General features: G+C 37.9%; 1 protein-coding gene across 4 annotated transcripts in view; it reads left to right on the top strand.

The window, feature by feature from the left end:
• Positions 1 to 10,835: 10,835 nt before the first annotated feature.
• The window catches only part of rbm47 (RNA binding motif protein 47), a 70,519-nt gene continuing 59,327 nt past the window's right edge, over positions 10,836 to 22,027 (top strand). The window contains exons 1-2 of one of the 4 annotated variants that reach the window (XM_039751327.1): positions 10,836 to 10,941; positions 11,044 to 12,299. The gene's annotated coding sequence lies outside the window, so the exon portion shown is untranslated. Of the gene's footprint in view, positions 10,942 to 11,018; positions 12,300 to 22,027 lie in introns of those variants that run through there. The other 3 variants (XM_039751324.1, XM_039751328.1, XM_039751325.1) reach the window with 3 other exon arrangements.

Here is a 22,027-nt window from a genome sequence, read left to right as displayed (position 1 = left end):
CCACATCATTATTGAACTGGTAAAGAACATTTAAAAAATAAGTAACAGCAGAATCTTAACAAAGCATGATCAAGGAAACATACCGATGCCCGTTTATAAAAAAGAAATATAAATTCTTACAAAAAGAGAACAAACGATATTGAGTAATTCTTGATTGACATGATATGGGAGAAAGCTGGGCTCTAACAGTATTTTTAACATATGTTTAGTTAAAAGCAAGAACACATCAAAAGAAAAGACTTCCAAGTGAAGGGTTTTCTCAACACTGAGTTCATTGACCAGTCCTGGGGACAGTATACCCTTTATAAATACAGTATAACATTAACACAAAGAAGTTACTACAATTTAGTTAATGGTATTAGATGGTACTGGGATTAACAATTGTGACAATACACACATCCACAAGTTATGGGAAGGAAAGTGACGGCATCACGACCATGACAATGATGTAATCAATATGCCATAACTGTTAGGCCTTGTTCACACGGGCGTTAAGTTTTTGGATAAACGAACTTGCTCTGAACGTCCTAGACGTTTATGTTGCATTTTGTGGTGGCGATCGATTGACTTCTACACCGGCGTTCGTTTGTCTCTGTCTAACGCCAGCCTGCAGCCCAAATTGTAGTTTGTGTGTTAACCTGTGGAGGCAGTGTCGGGAACTGGATATGAAAGCCCTTGTCGTTTTATTTGAGGTGCCTCCTATCAATATGGACCATTTTGCTATGTTAGATATTAATCTTCTTGTTTTAAAACACTCGTATCTGGACGTAGGTAGAGAAAAAATCGCCGCCGCTACTGGGTTCATCCTCTGACTGCACAACGTCGGGTTAAAGGAAGTTATGAAGAAATGCGAAAATTTCCGCGCAAGTTTTTTAATTACTGTCGGTTTCCACTTTTGATTGTCTGCTGCAGCTGGTGCAGTGCCACATTGCACGCCGATCAACCAATATGCGACTTGGTGTTAGCCCCGAAGAGAGACTACTTGTCACTTTGAGGTAAGGAAACAGTAGTCGAGTGTACGCTTACACCGGTGTTATGCACTGAAATGTCCCCCCCCCCATTGCCCCCCACTACATAATCGTTATCAAATATTATATTAGAACATAAATTAATAGGTTCATGGTTTACAAATTACATGAGACAATAAAATAAAATAAGCAATATGAAAATATATATATTGTATATGAAAACAAAAATATTAATATTTTTTCATATACAACATGTAAACTTTTATATTGTTTATTTTATAATAAAATTACTTTCGTCGAATTTTTCATCATAAACAATATTTATTTTTATCATTATTTTATTTATTATTATTATTATTATTTTATTATTATTATTGGGATATATCCGGTCCTCCGAAGCGTAAAATAAACGTGCAGAAAACGAACTAGAAGCGGTTTCCTTGCGTTCGTTGGGTTTTGAACGCCAAGAAAAAGCTGCATGCAACGTTTTTTTGATGCCGTATAAACGCGCTGCTGGACAAACGCACGTCACCAAAGCCCGTGTGAACACTCTCATTGACTCCTACGTGTAGAAAACACTCGGCGCTTGATCCGCGCTCACCGGACACTACGAACGCAAAAAAAAACGCTCGATTTTAACGCCCGTGTGAACAAGGCCTAAAGTCACCAGATCTCAACCAATTTAGCACTCATGTGAGATATTAAGGAATGGTGACTCAGACTATTTTCCAACACCATCATCAAAATACCATATGAATGTTTTCCCCTTCAATACGTCAAAAGTAATTGAAGCAGAACTGGAAGCTATTCTAACCATCTACATATTGCGACTGAGATAGACTGTGAGACTCCAACAAGAAGTATTGGGTGCCAAATAGGCGACCCCATTCATTGAACAAAAAAAAAAAAGACAAACGTGTACAGCAGCAAAACATAAAATCCAGACATTTAATGATCTAAACAGTAAGACTCTCTGTCAGGAGTACAGTCGTGGCCAAACGTTTTGAGAATGACACAAGTATTGTTTGTCACAAAGTTTGCTGCTTCAGTGTTTTTAGATCTTTTTGTCAGATGTTTCTATGGTATACTTACAAGAATTTCATAAGTTTCAACGGCTTTTATTGACAATTACATTAAGATTATGCAAAGAGTCAATATTTGCAATGTTTGCCCTTCTTTTCCAAGACCTCTGCAATTCGCCCTAGCATGCTGTCAATCAACTTCTGAGCAAAACCCTGACTGATTTCAGCCTATTCCTGCATAATCAATGCTTGGAGTTTGTCAAAATGTGTGGGGTTTTTGTTTATCCACCTGCCTCTTGAGGATTGACCTCAAGTTCTCAATGGGATTAAGGTCTGGGGAGTTTCCTGGCTATGGACCCAAAATATCAATGTTTTGTTCCGTGAGCCATTTGGTTATCACTTTTGCCTTATGGCACAGTGTTCCATCATGCTGGAAAAGGCATTATTCATCACCAAACTGTTCTTGGATGGTTGGGAGAAGTTGCTCTTGGAAGATGTTTTGGCACCATTCTTTATTCTTGACTGTACTCTTAGGCAAAATTGTGAGTGAATCCACTCCCTTGGCTGAGAAGCAATCCCACACATTAATTGTTAGGTACAATTTTATTTTTTTTATATATGCTTCCTCTGGGTTATGCCATCCAGCAATATGACATTAATTATCATAAGACTATCATAAGACATTATTATATTATATGACATAATTAACAAGTGGTTTCCTTTCTTCTGCCAAAAGAAATCTCACTACAGCGCAAACCTGCGGCATAACATCCATTTTCATTTTACTTTGGCTTCAACAAGACTAACGGCAGAATGCTGCACTGTGCGTGTTTGAACTATCCATAAGCCATCATGAATATATTGTACTGCATGAGCTTCTATCCATTGAGGTTACCACATCATTTTCCAAATGCCTTTACTTTTTGATTACTCTTGTATAATTTGAAACAACCTTTAGTTGGATAACATTTGTGTACTACAATTTTCAAATATTGACACAGATTCCCAAAGAGATCAAAGCTTTGACTGGACTATTGCAGGACATTGACCTTTTTGTTTCATCCTTATGTTTGGGATCATTATCCTGCTGAAAGATGAAACTTCAGTTTTTCATCTGTCCAAAAAAGGTTTGCATAGAGTATCTGCTTGTATTTTGCATCCATGTATTCTTCCTTCTGTTTCAAGCAGATATGCAGTTCTTGCTACTGGAAAGTAGCTAAATGCTACCAAAACCATACTTTGCTACTAGAGTTATGTTTTTTGAGATATGGGTTGTGATACATTAGCACCATAGAAATCTCTTTGAACTTTGGCCAAAGAATTGTATATTACTTTCATGTGACTACAAAACTTTTTTTTTCCACATTGCCACTGAGTTTGACAAACTCCAAAAAGTCACACTGACACAAGGCAAATTTGGAAACACCAATTAACCTAAAACACATGTCTTTGAGGATGTGGGAGTAAAAACAGAGTACCACAGGAAGATCAACACAGACATCAGGAGAAAGTGCAAATCTCCACACAGACAAGAGTTAATAACTGGGCATGGGATTTAAACCCAGGACACTGAATCCAGTGATATGTGATAGAAGTGCTAACCACTTTCACTTGGGGGGAAAAACAGAAGAGAGTTCTATTAGATTGACTAGACAAGAAAGGATTCTTTTAGATATTACATCTTTGACTTTACTCGGTCATAAATGGTATGGCCACAGTAAAGAATAAAGATTCTACCTGTACTTCTAACAACATATCTCAGTACATTCAGCTTTGACATTAACTTCAACAGTAAGTAATGCACAAATGTATGCTAGAAAAAATGAAGAGTGGTTAAACAGGACTGGTCTACAAGAGGCATTTAATACACTATTTCCTTAATTGTAGGCATAATTCTCCAGCTTAACTATGTCAGTCTTAGCACTGAATATGTATAGATAGATACTTTATTAATCCCCAAGGGGAAATTCACATACTCCAGCAGCAGCATACTGATAAAAACAATAAAAACAGTATTAATTAAAGAGTGATAAAAATGCAGTGCAAGTGAAAAAAATGCAAGGTAGAGAGTGCGAGGCAGGTGTAACAGTCTATAATCTTGTTTAATTTTAACATTTATCTCCCCTTGGTGGAACTGAAGATTCACATAGTGTGGGGGGCGGACGATCTCCTCAGTCTGTCAGTGGAGCAGGACAGTGACAGCATCTCCATGATTGACAGGAGCCTGCTCAGCGCCTGTCACTCTGTCCAACTCAATGCCTACAAGAGAGCCTGCCTTCCTCACCAGTTTGTCCAGGCGTGAGGTGTCCCTCTTCTTTATGCTGCCTCCCCAGCACACCACCGCATAAAAGAGGGCGCTCGCCACAGCCGTCTGATAGAACACCTGCAGCATCTTATTGCAGATGTTGAAAGTTGCCAGCCTTCTAAGGAAGTATAGTCGGCTCTGTCCTTTCTTGCACAGCATCAGTATGGGCAGTCCAGTCCAATTTATCATTAAGCTGCACTCCCAGGTATTTATAGGTCTGCACCCTCTGCAAACAGTCACCTCTGATGATCATGGGGTCCATAAGGGTCCTGGGCCTCCTAAAATCCACCACCAGCTCATTGGTTTTGCTGGTGTTCATGTGTAGGTTTGAGGTGTAGGTTTGAGTCGCACCATTTAACCAAGTCCTTAATTAGGTTCCTATACTCCTGCTCCTGCCCAATCCTGATGCAGCCCACAATAGCAGTGTCATCAGCGAACTTTTGCAAGTGGCAGGACTTCGAGTTGTATTGGAAGTCCGATGTATATAGGCTAAACAGGACCGGAGACCCCTGCGGCTCTCCTGTGCTGCTGACCACAATGTCAGACCTGCAGTTCCCGAGACGCAAGATGTTTGTAAAATAATCCACGATCCATGCCACCAAGTATGAATCTACTCCCATCTCTGTCAGCTTGTCACTAAGGAGCCGAGGTTGGATGGTGTTGAAGGCACTAGAGAAGTCCAGAGACATAATTCTTACAGCATCACTGCCTCTGTCCAAGCGGGAGAGGGATCGGTGTAACATATAGATGATTGCATCCTCCACTCCCACCTTCTCCTGGTATGCAAACTGCTGAACGTCAAAGGGCGTGGTGGACCTGTGGCCTCAGGTGGTGAAGCAGCAGCCGATCCATGGTCTTCATTACATGTGAGGTGACAGCGACAGGCTGGAAGTCATTCAGCTCACCGAGACGTGATACCTTTGGAACTAGGGTGATGCAAGATGTTTTCCAAAGCCTCGGGACTCTCCCCTGTTCCAGGCTCAGGTTGAAGATGCGGTGTAGAGGACTCCCCAGCTCCATCGCAAAGGCCTTCAGCAGTCGTGGTGATACTCCATCTGGATCCACTGCTTTGCTGGCACGAAGTCTCCTGAGCTCTCTGCTTACCTGGGCTGCTGTAATTGTGGGTGGGGGGAAACTCTCTCCTATGCTGTTATCAGCAGAAGGATGGGTGAAGGATGCAGAGGTGAGAGTGGGTTAGGGTGGTCAAACCTGTTAAAGAAGTTGTTCATCAGGTTTGCTCTCTCCATGTCCCTCTCAATGGTGGCACCCCGCTTCAAGCTGCAGCCAGTAATGATCTTCATCCCATCCCACACTTCCTTCATGCTGTTATTCTGCAACTTTTGCTCCAGTTTTCTCCTGTACTGCTCTTTCGCCGCCCTGAGCTGGACTCGGAGTTCCTTCTGCATGTGCTTGAGCTCATGCTGACCACTGCACTTAAAATCCTTTTTCTTCTGGTTCAAAAGGCCCTTGATGTCACTTGCAATCCATGGCTTGTTGTTAGTATAGCAGCTTACTGTTCTTATTGGAACTACAATGTCCATACAGAAGTTGATGTAGTCAGTAGTGCAGTCAACAACCTCCTCAGTGTTCTCATTATGTGACCCCTGCAGGATATCCCAGTCTGTAGTTCCAAAGCAGTCTCTCAGAGCCTGCTCTGCCTCAGGGGACCATTTCCTGAATGAGCGTGTAGTTGTAGGTAGTTCCCACACTCTTGGTTTGTAGTGAGGCTGAAGTAGAATCAGGTTATGATCTCCTTTCCCAAGCGCAGTCAGCATACAGTAGGTCAATAGTCCTATTTCCCCGGGTGTTACAATCTACATACTGGGAGAAGGCAGGTAATGTTTTGTCCAGCATCACATGGTTAAAGTCTCCAGAGATTATGTACTGTATACTGTATAATGGAGCAATTATACATCTTCTACTACAATATTATTCATGCAGCAACCTTCCTTAAAGTGTTTCAGAAAGTGTAGAAACGAACAGTTTCTGCATATCCTAGCATATATATATACTCAGCAAAAAAAGAAACGTCCCTTTTTCAGGACTGTGTATTTCAACAATAACGTTTTAAAAAGCCAAATAACTTTACAGATCTTCATTGTAAAGGGTTTAAACAATGTTTTCCATGCATGTTCAATTAACCATAATCAATTAATTAACATGCACCTGTGGAATGGTTGTTAAGACCTTAACAGCTTACAGAAAGTAGGCATTTAAGGTCACAGTTCTAAAAACGCAGGACACTAAAGAGACTTGTCTACCGACTGTGAAAAACACCCAAAGAAAGATGCCCAGGGTCCCTGCTCATCTGCGTGAACGTGCATTAGGCATGCTGCAGGGAGGCATGAGGACTGCTGATGTGGCTAGGGCAATAAATTGCCATGTCCGCACTGTGAGACGCCTAAGACAGCGCTACAGGGAGACAGGAAGGACAGCTGATCATCCTCGCAGTGGAAGACCACGTGTAACAACACCTGCACAGGATCGGTACATCCGAATATCACACCTGCGTGACAGGTACAGGATGGCCACAACAACTGCCCGAGTCACACCAGGAACACACAATCCCTCCATCAGTACTCAGACTGTCCGCAATAGGCTGAGAGAGGCTGGACTGAGGGCTTGTAGGCCTGTTGTAAGGCAGGTCCTTACCAGACATCACCAGCAACAACGCCGCCTATGGGCACAAACCCACCTTCGCTGGACCAGACAGGAGTGGCAAAAAGTGCTCTTCACTGATGAGTCACGGTTTTGTCTCACCAGGGGTGATGCCGTTACACAAAGAGAGCTGGAGAGGTCCAAAATAGAGCAAGGAGGAACAGGAGGAGCACTGCCAGATCTCTACAAAATGACCTCTAGTTGGCTACTAGTATGCATGTTTCTGACAAAACATGACATTATTTTGAAGGTTTAACAAAAGACAATCAACTTGCAGATTGATTAAATTTGGTCACTGAAATCGTGCCAGCATTATTTGCAAGATAAGACACAACACTGAACCCAAGCCATATCAGTACATGCTTTAAACACATCCATACCTACTAAAATTATGTCAGTTTAGAGTTTCAATCAAGCTAATCTGTATGTCTTTAGGATATGTGAGGAAACCCACACCAAGATAAGGAGAATGTGAAGACTTCATACATGCAGTGATCAGGCTGGAATTCTAATCAACAGATTCCGACAGAACTGTAAAGCAGCCACTCTAGCCATTGTGCATCCAAAGAATCCTTACCTGAAAAACTAACGTTTTATTCTTCACTAAAGAGTTGCCACGATACCACATTTTTGCTGTTCTTGTTTTTTTTATTTTTTAGCATGACTATTTTTGCAAACACACTGAAACTCTGAAGGGTTTGATTTAAGGTAATTGTCCACAGGTGTTTTCCCAAGGTGTGGTTTTTCCATCTCATCCTCATCACCCCTACATAATTACAAATAGCTGATGCTGCCTTTGTGACTTTACTGTTTGTACAAGTAGTTTGATATAGGCTATACCGGCTGTTTTTCACAAATCTAAAAAAAAAATGGTAAAACACTTTTTAAAGTTAACATAAATAATGCATTAGCAGAGCCGAGAGTAGTCTTTGGAACTTCCTTGTTTCAAACTCCTTTTCTTTTTTCAGCCATTGAGCCACACCACGTCCTAATCAGCACTTCCCACGTGCTTTAAAAGAAGTGGAATTACTGGTATTGCTCCCTCCTTAGGCAAAACTGACAAATCATTCTGAGTTATGTATAGGTCAAGCATTGCTGCAAACTCTAATGGAAATTCTGGTTTTTCAAGAAAATCAGGACAGGTAACCTGCTCTCTAACATAAAGACAGCCGGCTCCAACTATTTGCATAACAGGTCTCAACAGTTGCTAAATTCTGTCAAATAAGGAGGGTGTGATATATTCTGTGATTAAAAACCAATTTTTTCCATTTGTTGCAATCAATATAGCTTGGTAAACAAAGTGGCATAGTGGTTAATGAATGAGTCTCTAAACCAAAAAGCAGCTTGATTCTAGCATCTGAGGCTCTGTGTGACCCTGATCTAAGTTATTTGCCCTGTTTGTTCTCGTAAAAATTAACTTAAAATGTTGTACAATGTATTTGCATTTGTAAAGTGTCTTGGGATGAGTCCATTGTAAAAAGGTGCTATATAAAACAAAAGTGGTTTGTTTGAATGCTGTTTAAGAATTAAATCATTCCCAGATTCAAATCTTTACCAATACAGGATGCATCATACCATCAAATCTTTGAATAAGTCACTTTTTTATGAACGTATTCTTCTTTATTTACTGTTCTTCACACACAAGATTGAGACTTATTTTATTACTGTAGGAGAAACTTCCATCTTTCAATACTCTTTATAAAATCACTTCAGATTAAAAGTAAGCAGCTGTTATTGTTCTATATAGTTTACTGAGTGTGTAACCACATTCTTTGTAGGGAAACACACCTGCCAACTCAAACAGTAACTGCTAAATATTTTAGGAACTTAACACTCTCTACATCACAGACAGTAGTTCCAAAATGCTTTAAACTATTACAACCTGAAGACTGCAATGAAAAAAATGCTTTAGTGGCGTACACAGCCTCACTTAGAAAGAAAGAAAAAATGAAATTTTACTGGGATCACAAAACTCTTTATTGAAAAATATTTAGTGCCCCTCCTCCTCCACACACCCAGCAGTAATACCCAGAAGTATTAGGACACACTTAAAAGACTAGAATGACTACCACACCCAAGTAATTTAAATCACAAAATGCATCATCATCCCCACTAATAAATATAATTGCAAAATAATACATGCATATAAAGTAAATTTCTTAAAACAAACCTTCCATAATAATTCCAACAGAAACTTATTGATTACTTTACTTACTAAGATATAAATGTTAATTAAATCATTTCACAGAGGATTATGAAAACTGTAGTGGTGGAACATATTATACATCCATTATCTGAAAGCCAAAAATTACAGAAAAAGAACATCTCTTCACTGACAAAGTTAAATGATGGGGACATCCCAAATCATGAATATGTTAAGTGATCGGAACCTAGTAACTTAGGTGTGCCAGTACAAAAAAACTTAATGGATAGGCATTTAACCAGCTTGTCTTTGGTGATTTGGAAGAAGAAACAGTGAAACCAAATGAAAACCCTTGCATGTACACGGAGAACATGTAGACTCTACACAGATAGCAAACAATTGTCAGATTAGAACCCTGGAAAAAAAATTTAAAGAAATGGTCCCAGCCTGACTACATCAAGACTGGCCACTTATCAAGTACAGCATGTCAAAGGCTGACAGATTATGGTGGACTGATCTTTATATGGGATTAAAAAAATGTAAGTTATGGAAAATTGAATATCGTGTTCTCATGCAATTTACATAGGAATTCATTTTCTGTCTTTTTTATATTTGTATGGCTTACTTTTTCCATATGCCATACCATAAATCATTTTTTAATTAAATTGAAAACAACAGCACAGAAGTGCATGAAGCATTGCTGCTTCATCACAGTTCCAGTGACATGTGCTGGATTTTGAACCCAACCCAGTTACTATCCATCGTTGGCACTGGCTCTCTGTGACTCTGCAAAGAAAAAACACTTAGAAAATAGATGGCAGAACCATTTATGTTCAAAATTGATTAGAGCTGTGAACAGGGGTGTACAACACAGAACTCTGTGCCCTATACATTAGCAGTCTCTGTGGGCCCCTTCTTCTCGATCCATGCCTGTCACACGTCTTTCCATTCCAGGCTTCGAGGCCCCCAATCCCCCCACACCCATTGAGCCCTGGGTGATCATTACCCTTTTCCCCCCACTATGATGTCAATGCTGTGAAGTAGCAGTATTAAGAGTCCATATCCTACCCTAGCCACTGTTTGTGGATTTGGCACATTCTCTCAGTGGCCATATGTTTTTTTTACTCCTCCTGTTGAGCTAGATTTTGACTTGATCCCAAAGTTATAGAGCTCAAGTAGCTTGGTAACTTTAAACTAGCCTAGTGGGTTTAAGAATGAATTTGGTCTGTAACGGACTGGAGCCCATTACAGGGTCTGATTCTGTCTTGCATCCAATGTAGCTGGTAAATCAGGTTTGGAATACCAAATGATGACCCTCTATCCTCACAAGTATTGGAAACTTACTGTGGTAACACCATACAAGCCACATCACTCATTTGTCCATCTTGTCCTATAACATATATGGAAAAAGTACTTTATTAAATGTAGTTTTTAAATTAAACCGAGACTGCAAAACATTCAATACGTTTAATCACTGGAGAAATAACACTGTGGAATCCTCTTATGTTCCCCAAAGATCAGATTAATGCTCTGCTATTAATTCTCCCCCTTAGCAGTATAGTTCATTTAACTCAGCCAATCACTCTTTATTTAATTACATTTTGCACTGCCACTTCGCACTTGTTATGTCACAAGAGTTTAAAAAGTGCATGTGTCTCATGACTCCAGAAATAGGCATTAGTAATTTGTCTCTGCTTTTTGGTAGACCCAGCTTCCTCTTCCTGGAGGTTTGGAGGTTGTAACACAATCTGCACACTAATTCCCTTGCTTGTCATAGTCGTGTGATTAAAAAAAATCCTCCCACATTTAGGCCCAGTTTTTGAGCACTCCATATTTAACAATCAGGTAAGAAAGCAGGTGTATTCCTGTCAGAATCAAAGTGTGTTGTACCCAGCGAGTTTAGAAATAAGAGTGGATCAGTAACTATTGCTCTTTTTTGGTTTTCAGGGGTTGCCCGCTGGACGTCGAGTACGCCGGAATAATGGTGACCCAGGGTGAGCAGCACTATCGCGGTGACGTCACGGGCCGAGTCACAGGAAAGGTCGCCTGTTGCTAGTGGCGACGCGCGCCGGCGTAGCCGTGAGGCGTTCACTGTCCCCTCAGGTGAGAGAGAAGCCGCGGCGCTGCTTTTCTATTCTATGCCCATTCTCTCCGAAAGTGGCCGCCGGCACATTAGGAAGATAAGTTTCCCACTGTCTTTTTGTTTTTGAAAGAAGGAATGAAGAGTTTTAGTTAAACAGGTGTCTCAGCAGAAGACGGGTGGCTTAAACCGCCTCGAAAAGGCAAATGTGCTATTTCGCCACACCTCTGTCACCTGAATCTCCACTGTTTGGGGCTCCCTTTTAGGACACCTCCAATGCCACACGCCCCTCCTTTAAACCCTCTTTCCAACATAATTCGTTTCTCATTTTTGGTTTCAACAACAAGGTATCAGCCCTCCTAAACAAGAGGAATGCTGCGCTGGCTCTGCGCCAGGCAAGCTTAGCGAACAGGATAAAATTTCAATTTAGAATTATGGGAAGTTGCTGGTGTTGGGAGTAAAATTCTGGTTTGGTGAGTTTCAGAGAAGGGAGTTTGCACAGAGACAACCTTGCTACTGTGAGGCAAACACAAGGAAGCAGAAGGACAGAGAGGAGACTAAACAAGATTTCGCCAACAGTTTGGGTTACATTAACCTGACAGTGATTTTTCCCCCTACTTGTGCGGTTTTGTAAAGTTCTTAATGGATGCAAAATTTCCAATGGAAGGTAGCACCTTTGGTTGTTTTTCAGTAAGCTAGCTTGTTTTTTTTTTTCTTCCTGACAAGGAGCCTAAGAACATTTTTTTTTCTCCAGAGCCCTGGAATGTGCAGCTTATGTCAGTGAGAGTCAGGTATTTTAGCTAAACTTGTGCTAATTACCAAACTTCCAGAAGCTTTTTTTTTCTTTCTTTGCAACAGTGGATGTGAGAACTGAGCCTAGCACTCTCTCCATAAGAACCTAAAGTTATTTTGTGTTGTAAAAGAGGGCATTTGCGGTGTTTGGAGCCATCTGGATATTCAAGCTTTGATAAAGAACAAGAAAAAAACAAACAAACAAACAAACAAAAATAATCCCCCCAAAGGAAAGGCAAAGAGAAGATGTGTATGTATGAACTGACAAATCTGTGCTTGCAACAGTAAACAGTGTCAAAGGCTGTACATCTAACTTCAGACCAAAGCACAGGTAAGGCATTTCAAATGTAATCAGAATTTGATCTGCTCCGTGAATTTTTGAGCAGCAATTCTTTTTAAAGAATTAACGTTATAATATATGATTTGCCTAAGTATAATACATATTGGAATGTTTTTCTCCAGATATTTCTGAAAGATCAGAAAAAAACATAATTTTTACACCATGATTTATTTTACTGTACATGTTTTTTATTTGATACATTATTTGCACTTTTGTTCATTGTTTTTTAGTAACTTTCTTAAATGAATATCTGACACTAAATGACATCTTCATGATCTGTGTATATAGGTTTTATTCTACGGTTTCCTACCCATGCAAGTGTAGGGAATAACAGCTCAGATACTACTGTAGTTAGTTGTATTGTCGGCAGGTTTTTTATTTTTACTAACCTATTACATACATAAGTGAATATACTACATATATCCAATATACAGTATTAAAATGTCTACATATGTTTTTATAGTACTCAAGTTTCATGCAGCTTCACAAAAATAGGCATGTTAAGTTAAATGGAAACTTTAGATTTTCTCCATATGCACAAGTGTGGATATGTGCATGTGACTGTGCCCTTCAATGGGCTGGAGTTGCATTCAGGGTTGCTTCCTGTCTTTTGCTCATATATGTATCAATATATACACACACACATATATATATATATATATATATATATATATATATATATATATATATATATATATATATATATATATATATATATATAGTATATCAGTATATATATTGTACATTAACATTAAGTTGTCAGCTACTGTATCTAAAAGTCAAGGTATGCTTTATAATACCTGCAACCAATTACATTTTTTAATCTTACAAGTAATTACAATATGTTAATTCTACTCTGTTGAACACTTGAAATAATAAGATCATTTTGAGAAAACAGAAATAAAAAAAATGGTAATCATTGCAGCCTTCAAAGACCAGAAAGGAGAAGCCTTTTTTTGTGAAAATGAAAGACCAAAGGCATACTTTGGTAGTGGTTATCATTGAAATGAATAGAGTGTAGATCACTGTGTTGACAATGAACAAAATGCAAAGATCTACTGAAAGATATGCTGAGAAAACTATGTTGTTTTTCCTCCATTTGTGTTGTTCTTTTATGTAGTTGGCTATGTGAATAGAATGAAGCATCTTCATATAAAATTCTTGTTTGTTTAAGGCTTTAAGGGTACTGTATTTAGAATTTTAATATGTAAATATTTTAGCTAAGATGAAGGAAAATATTTAGCCTATTGTAAAACTCAATGATGTCATGCTAATAGTGCGCCCTATATTAAAACTAATACTTATAAAATAATCTATTAGTTTTCTTTTGGCATGGCTTGGGGTGTATACATATCTTTAGATAAAATGATTGTGGCAGGGAATGTGGGGCATTAATCTGTTTTTGTGCAAATGTAATGTAAAGAACAGACAGGGTGCAATAACAGCAGTAAGATCCAGATTACAGCAGAGTAAATGAAGGGGCAGCTTCAGTGTAAAGCAGTGACAGGCATGGAGTCAGGAATGTTAGCACATTTGTAATCATTTGATTATGGCAGACTCGGAGTGAGAGAGGAGAGGAGCACATGCCTTGGGAAAGCGTAGATGGAACCACCGTCATATATTGTTTCACCTATCTATAAATATGAAAAAAGTTGTTTATATAATATTAAGTTGTGTATTGCCACTATTTTGAGTGTACAATAAAATATAAATGATAATCAAACCATTATAACCATTATAATCAAAGAATATTTTAATGAATCCAGAAAAAGAATCTTCTTCACTTAAACTGTTACATATAAGGTTGGTAATTATGAAGTTTACAGGTTCAACATTTTACAGTCACATTCATTTACTGTATGGTATAGTTGTGTTTTTTTCACTGAAATTAATAAACTCTAACTACTCTTTCCAGACCCATCATAATAATATAATCATATGAAATATACTGGACTCAGAAAACTACATAATAGGACATTACCAGGCAACAATTTTCTTTACCACAAAGGTGCTGTTATGTTCAATTTTGTTCAGGTTTAATCTAACGCATGAATTACTGATTCAGTCCATCTTTAAATTTTGCAATATTTATCATTATTTTTTGGGATCTTTTTTATATTTTTGTAATTTGTGTCTTTTTAAATAAGGAATGTACATTCATCCTGTCCCAGGATGGCTTCCTAATTGCACTTTGTGTTGGCAGAAACTGAACTGGATAAGCAGGATAGAAAGTAGATATCTGGATGTATTTCTTAAAAATAAGAAAAGCGGCAAAGATTGTATTTTCAAATGTATCTATTTCAGTCACAATGTTGGGAGATAAGAACATCTGTGTTTCTTGCCTAATCAGGAAATGAAATTTCTTACTGACTAGGGAGTTCATCGTGAAGAAGCAGAGTGCTATACTGTCTACAGTCAGTTGTTCTATCCATTTCCAGGAAATACATGTCCCAATACTAGGTCTGCTAAAAAATAATTCTTTTGATACATTTTTGAACTATGTGTTATATAGAGTTTGTGTGCTACGCTGTGTGTTATAAAATTGCTTTGATGGGTTTTTGTAGCTAAAGAAAGATCAACTCATTTTTGTTCTGTTTGATTTAAAGCTGTTTACTTGATTAATTTTGTAACATTGTTCTGTAACACTTGTTCCTAAACTGTCATCAAAACTGATGTTTACTTGATTATCCTTACCTCTTTTGTAAGTTGTTTTGGATAAACATGTCAGCCAAGTGAATAAATGTACATGTAAAATGCAGCATCCCTTAGATGTTTATATTATCCCAGAAGCACTGACTGCAAGGCAGAAACCAAGCATTAGTGAGACATCAGAATTATGGCCAACTTAGAGTTGACAATTAGCCACATATAAATGTTTTTGGGATGTAGGATGAAAACAAAGTGAACAAAGTGAAAAGACCCATGGAAACACAATGAAAATGTGAACTCTACACAGACAGTGATTCGTCCTAGGTAGTGTCAGTTTAGTCCCATAAAAGGAGACATAGACATTCAATTACAGCATTTAATTAAAATTGCTTTCTTTTTTGGTTTCACTTGTGTTTTTTATAAAAGATAACGATAAATTGCTTGCTTGGATGAATGGTGTCTGTTTTAATTACAGTAAGTTGCTTTATGCCATAAGAATCAGCAAAGGTCTGATCAAAATAGGAAAAAACACATTATTTCTTTATGCCACTGACCAATTCAGGTATTCAGAATCATGGGAGCGTTCAAAAACTGATTGATTCAAGCTAACTTGCTGTTTTTCAGTTTTCTATTCTAGCATCTAAATTTTTCACATTAAGGGCCTTTTTTCTGCAACTTTTATTAGTATATAAATAGAGAACTCCCTCTACAATAGGGACCATTCTGAAGACACATTATTTTTGTTGTTATTCTTATGTACAATTTACTCTAAATTTGAATGCATGATTTTTTTCAAAAACAAGAAAAAAATACGTAATGCTCTAACTCTCCAGAGCTGAGTAGCAATAAACTAGTTGCGCTGAATGTCAGAGTGAGGTTACGAACTTGATAATGAAGGTGAGTGCCTTTAGTTTTTTAGGCTACGTGAAAGTTCCTTTAACTCAGTTGGTTAATTAACAATTTTTTATTCTTGTGGCTAGGCTCAACAAGGAATGGTCATAAATGAAGCCAGGGTGATCTGGAGTGGGTACTCTACAAACTTTTTTAAAGAACATAGTTATACTGAATTACCAAAACTAAAACTGATGTGTTTTGGCTTAACTCATGCTTTCTCTTTCTAGAATTCCATTTCAAAGACCGGCTCTAGTTTCAAAGAACAAATTGGCCACTGTCTGAGCTCAGCATTTCAAGTTCTAACTAAACTAATAAAAGCCCTAGTTTTAATTCAAGACTGACAAGGTGAAATAATTTATAAAGGTTTTGTTTGTAAATCCATGTAGATGCATTTTGTTTCATACATTTAGAAGACTAATACTTTTTTTTGTTACAACTTGATTGCAAGGCATCAACACTGCACTCTAGATTATACTATCAACAATACAAATCTATGGTCAAAATAGCATTGTACAAGGAAATTAATATGTTCCTGGACAGTTATAAAATAGAGAGAGGTGGGCCGGATTCGTACCATCTTTTGTCTATGCTATTTCTTTGTGGGACATTCAGACATTCTCTAATGATGTTCAGCTTGTAGAAGTTCTCATTCCTTTTGTAATTTCTAAAAGTAACGGTTAGCCAAACGAGATTGTCAGGAGAGAGTTGTGTAAAATTAACTAATGTTGCATTACTGCACAAACCCTTTTTGCTACCCTGACACTAAAGAAACATGGTTAATAACCAGAAAAGAGTGTAGGTTCAGATTGCTCTGCTGTTCCTTGACTTGTCATAAGAAGGTCAAGTAAAATATGATAGGGCTAAATGAGATAAAGTCTGAGGAAGGCTGAAACAGAATTTCTAAATGTGATCATTGAGTATGAAAAATCCCTCTTGTACAAAGCATGTCTTCATTGCAGGACTTTGGTAAAAGCTGAATTACGTAAACAAGAGCTTGAAATGGAAATTACTGATCATATTTAAATTTCTTATTTATATAAAAATGAATATAAACATTTACAGGAAATCTAGTTATGTCTTGGAATTATAATACATTTAAAACTAAAATAGCAATTAAAATTTAAAAACTCATATAAGAAAACAGAAGAATAAAATTATAATTTTATGTAATTGAAATCTTAGCTGTCTCAATATTTCATGGAGTCATTTAAGTGAAGGCAGGGTGTTCCATTTAATAAAGGTTTCAAGTAGTCCTCTGCATAAGAGACTGTGATCCCATCCATAGTATATTTCAATGCCGCATACAGTGCCTTGAAAAAGTAGTTACCTCTTCCTAAATATCTTCTGTTACTGCAATTTTATAACACTGACTATTTTCAGGCCTCCAACCAAAATTATGTAATAGGCACCTGAGAGAACAATGAACAAACATTTTTTTTTATCTTATCTCATTTATCAAATGAACAAAGTTACCCAGCACCATCTGGCACTATGTCAAAAACTAATTACCCCCACCCCCAACATGAAGTGACAGTCAGCTTTTTGAATACAGCCAGCCCTGTTCTATGACATAGCTTACTTATGTTGATCCTTAAGATCAGTCAAGTTTACAAAATAAAGATTAACACAATAACCAAATAACACAATAAAAGGAAATGTTCAAAGAAATGAAAAGAAAAAAAAATTCTGTATATGATTTGTTGGTTATTATCAAACAACAGTGAGAGCTGTACTGTCCAAAACACTTGTGACAGTAGTAAATCTGCCTAGGATTGAAAGGTTGCAAAGATTATTCCAAGGGTGTACTGCTAAATCATCTATAAGTCACAAAGTATCCTATATAAACAGCAATAGCACTGCAGGCTTCTCTTGCTTCAGTGAAGGTCAGTGTCCTCTGCTCCACAATTAGAAAGACACTGGGCAAAAACAGACTTCATTAGAGATAACAAGGTTGACACCGATGCTAACCATAAAGAGCATAAATGCTCATTTCTCATTGACCAGAAATTATAAGGATGATGCTCAATCTTTTTAGTAGAATGTTCAGATGAGACAAAAGTCGAACTTTCTGAATTACATTGATTTCAGTATATCTGAGATAAATTAACATCACTTTCCACAGTAAGAACTTCAAGTAATCGGATCTGGTGGTGATAGAATATGGGGATGTTTTGCTGCATCAGGACCTAGGAAAATTTACTAGAACTGAAGGAACCATGAAATCTAAAAATCATAACATTCTAAAGGAGAATGTGTAGTCACCTGTCTGTATAATGAGGTTGAACTATAGTTGGGTCTAACAGAAAGATAATGATCAAAAACACAAAAGCAAGGCTACATCAAAAACGAAGAGAAGCACAATTAAAGTTTTAGATTGGCTTAGTCAAAGTCCACAAGTAAATCCAACATACTGTAGATGCTGTGGCAGAACCTAAATGAACAGTTCATGCTCAAAATCCTACCATTTTTTTGAATTAAACCACTTCCGAAAGGAAAAGTAAGCTTAAAGTTCTCCACAGCAATATGAAAGAATGATATTGAAATATAGGGAGCCTCAGTTGTAGTCATGACAGCTGTGTGTGGCGTGGCTGACTATTAAGTGTAAGGGACAATTAAAAACTTTTTCACATGATATCAGTTGGATTGTAGATTAACCTTGTCCATTAAATAAGTTGTATTACTATAAAAATGTGTTATTTGTTTACTATGGTGTCTAATAGTAGATTTTAGTTGAAAACCTGAAATCATTCAGTATCAAAGATTTGCAATTAAAGAGGAAGGGAGAAAATACTTTTTAATGAACTGTATATTCTGTATCATTTTTATTTTTTTGACATGCTTTAGAAGACAATTTCTATAATGTTAACTACATCCATCTGATTTAGTTAGTGCTGGCTGATACAAGCAAACATGTAAACACAGATTTTAGAAGTGGTTCAAAAGACGGTTACTATTTTCATAATTTAGGTTTCAATGTTTAAAATATATAATTTTTTCTCTATTTATTTTTATTGGCAACATGAACCATTAAGGCACCATAAACCACAAGGTCTGTACATCAATCCATCCATTATCCAACCTACTATGTCCTAACTACAGGGTCATGGGGGTCTGCTGGTTCCAGTCCCAGCAAACACAGGGCTCAAGGCAGGAAACAAACCCCGGGCAGGGCGCCAGCGCACCACAGGGCGCGCACGCACACACACACACACACACACACACGAGACAAATTAGAATCGCCAGTCCATCTAACCTGCATGTCTTTGGACTGTGGGAGGAAACCAGAGTACCCGGAGGAAACCCACACAGACACAGGGAGAACTGCAAACTCCACGCAGGGAGGACCCGGAAAGCGTGCCGCCCCAGGTCTGTACTTCTATTTAACAAAGCTTTCCTTGGTTAGACAGGATTCAGCTCAGCCACTCTAGTTTGGTTAAATTACATACATTGTTATTTACATGCTTGAGCTCTTCTGTGCACAAAAATACTGCTTCATTTGTTTGTTTTCTTAATTGTTTTCTAACATTGCTATAATTGTTAGTAGTTCTTTATGTTCCTCAAGTCTTTCTGTTTTATTTTAAGTGTAGTTTTCTCTGACGCATTCCTCAAGCATTGTGCTTTGTCTTTCCATGAGTTTTTCAGTTGACCATTGAGGTGTTCCTTTATGTGTTTTGTGAGCTCAGAGGGCAATGTATCACTGACTGTAACATTTTAGACAGTATATACTAATCCATAAGGAAGTGTGAGATCTAGAATGATCTTCCCCATCATATCATGAGTGTATCAGTTTCATTTTGCCCTCTTCCCTATGCTATGTGTCTCCCTGGACTGTGCTTCGACATGGTATACAGAATCTGTATCTATACAGTTGTACAAGAAAAAAATAAATTGAGTTCAAACGGCGTACTGATACAAAATACAACACAACACAATAAAGTAACACAAGCATTGCTGGACATATAACCAATGACACAGTAGTTATAATTGAACCAAATAGATCAGTCTGTGTACTCTGTAGAATTCAATAATCTAACTGCACATGGGAAAAAGGTAGTGTTGGCTTGAAGGCTTCAATATTGCCTTCCAGAAGGCAACAGTGTGAAGAGACTGTGAAATGCGTGAGTGGGTTCTTTAATGATGGTTTGCTCTACTGACACACTACTTGCTGAAAATATACTGAATTGTGGGCAGTAAAATGCTAATGATGGACTGGGCTGTCCTCGCCACATGATTCAGGGCTCCCTGATTAGAAGCAGTGTAGTTCCTATACCAAATAGCAATGCAGCATGTCAGGATGCTGTCAAAGGCATACCTTTAGAAAATGAAAACTAAAAATTAAAATTCAACTTTTTCTGCCTCCTCAGAAAGTAAATATGCTGTTGTGCCTTTTGATTAGGTATAAATATATAGTGGGTCCAAGACAAATCTTTGGACATGTAATCACTCAGGAACTTAAAACTGTGCAATACCTCCACCATTGAACCATGAATGTGGATGACTTGAGTCCTACTAAGGTCAATAACCAGTACCTTGGTTTTTTCAACTTTGAGAGACAGGTTATTCAGCTGGCACCAGGATGGAAACTACTCCACTTTACTCCCATAAGCTGATTCATCATTGTTTGTGATGAGGCTCACAATCAACAGGGCATAAATTAGCAATGCAGCAGTATATGGTGTTAGAGATATTATTGTGGATTTTACTGCTTGGGGTCTGTTGGTCAAAAGGTCTAAAATCCAATTACAATGTGACATATCCAAGCCCACTGATGATAGCTTTTGTACCAATTGTTGAGAAAGAATTGTATATAAATGATAAGCTAAAATTGACAAACAGCAGTCTAACATAACAGTCTTTATGCTGCAAGTGAGTCAGGGCCAGATATACTGCAGCAGCAATGACATCTTCAGTGGATCTGTGATGGTGGTAGGCATACTCGTGTCCTTGATGTGTAACTTGACTATTTTCTCAAAACCTTTCATAATGGCTGACATCCAATTTCTTAGGAACTGAATTTAAAGCATTTTTGGACAGTGGCCTTGGCATAAGAGGAGTTAAAAGTGTCATTTAAGATTTCTGCTACCTCACTACAAAACTCTGTCAACAGATGATTAGAGATACCATTTGGATTTGCTAGCTTCTATATGTTGACTCTAAGCAAGGCCCTCTTTACACTAGCCATGGAAACAGACAATACACAGTCACCATGGGACAGCCCTGCTTTCATTGCCAGGGCTCTGATGAGTGCCTCAAACTGGGCGTACAACTCATTGAGATCGTAGGACAGGGACATATTCCTGTAATTACTACTTAATGTTTCTACTCTTGTAATCAGTGATGGATTTATGCCCTGCCACGTCCATCTTGGGTCCATATCCATTACATGTTCCTGTATTCTAAAGCGTAGGCTGATTTGGATTGTCCAATAACTTTGATTAGATTGGCCCTAGCTGTCTATAGTGCAGCACTATCACCAGATATAAATACAGCAATACGGGTTTTCAGCAGCGAACAGACCTCAGAATTCAATCAAGCCTTCTGATTAGACTGAATAAAGACAGACCTTGTGACCACAACATGATCAACACACTTGCTCATGACAAATAATGTGTATTTCCTAATGTCTGTATAGTCACCATGTGATGCAACAGCTTTTAAACATGTTCCAGCCAGTGTAATCAAAGCAATGCTGCAGCAAGGAGATTGCTCCTTATGGCTCCTTGTTTGGTGACAGATTATATCTTTTCAAAAGTGTTTTTTATACAGTTATATCTATTATAAGGGTCATAGTTTAGTTTTTAAAGTTTTTTTTTTATTAATTTTCTATTATTCTTTTCCTCCCTATTCTGCCTGTGTCTGCTCTGTTTAAAAAATGTTTACCTTATTTAAACCCTTTTAGATTGTTAAGATTTTCCTTCTGCTTTACCAGTCACATGGAAACAATCTATATACTGTCTGCTTTCCTCTGTTTTCTGCAGGTGTTATATACTAGAGCCTCTTTAAGTTTATTACATGATATATAGATTGCCCAACACCAACAAGAGTTGGAAACAAACTCTGTTTTCAGCCTGCTTTTAGTGACGTGTCTTTTGTGCATGCTATTCCCTAAAGCCATCAGCTTACAGTAGTTCCATCAGACAAGTCTTCCACTTTCAACAATGTATCACAATATTACC

Source organism: Polypterus senegalus, chromosome 4 (assembly GCF_016835505.1).
Source record: "Polypterus senegalus isolate Bchr_013 chromosome 4, ASM1683550v1, whole genome shotgun sequence".
Lineage (NCBI taxonomy): Eukaryota > Metazoa > Chordata > Cladistia > Polypteriformes > Polypteridae > Polypterus > Polypterus senegalus.
The sequence above is the reverse complement of the archived record's forward strand: the minus strand, read 5'-3'. Positions and strand labels throughout refer to the sequence as shown.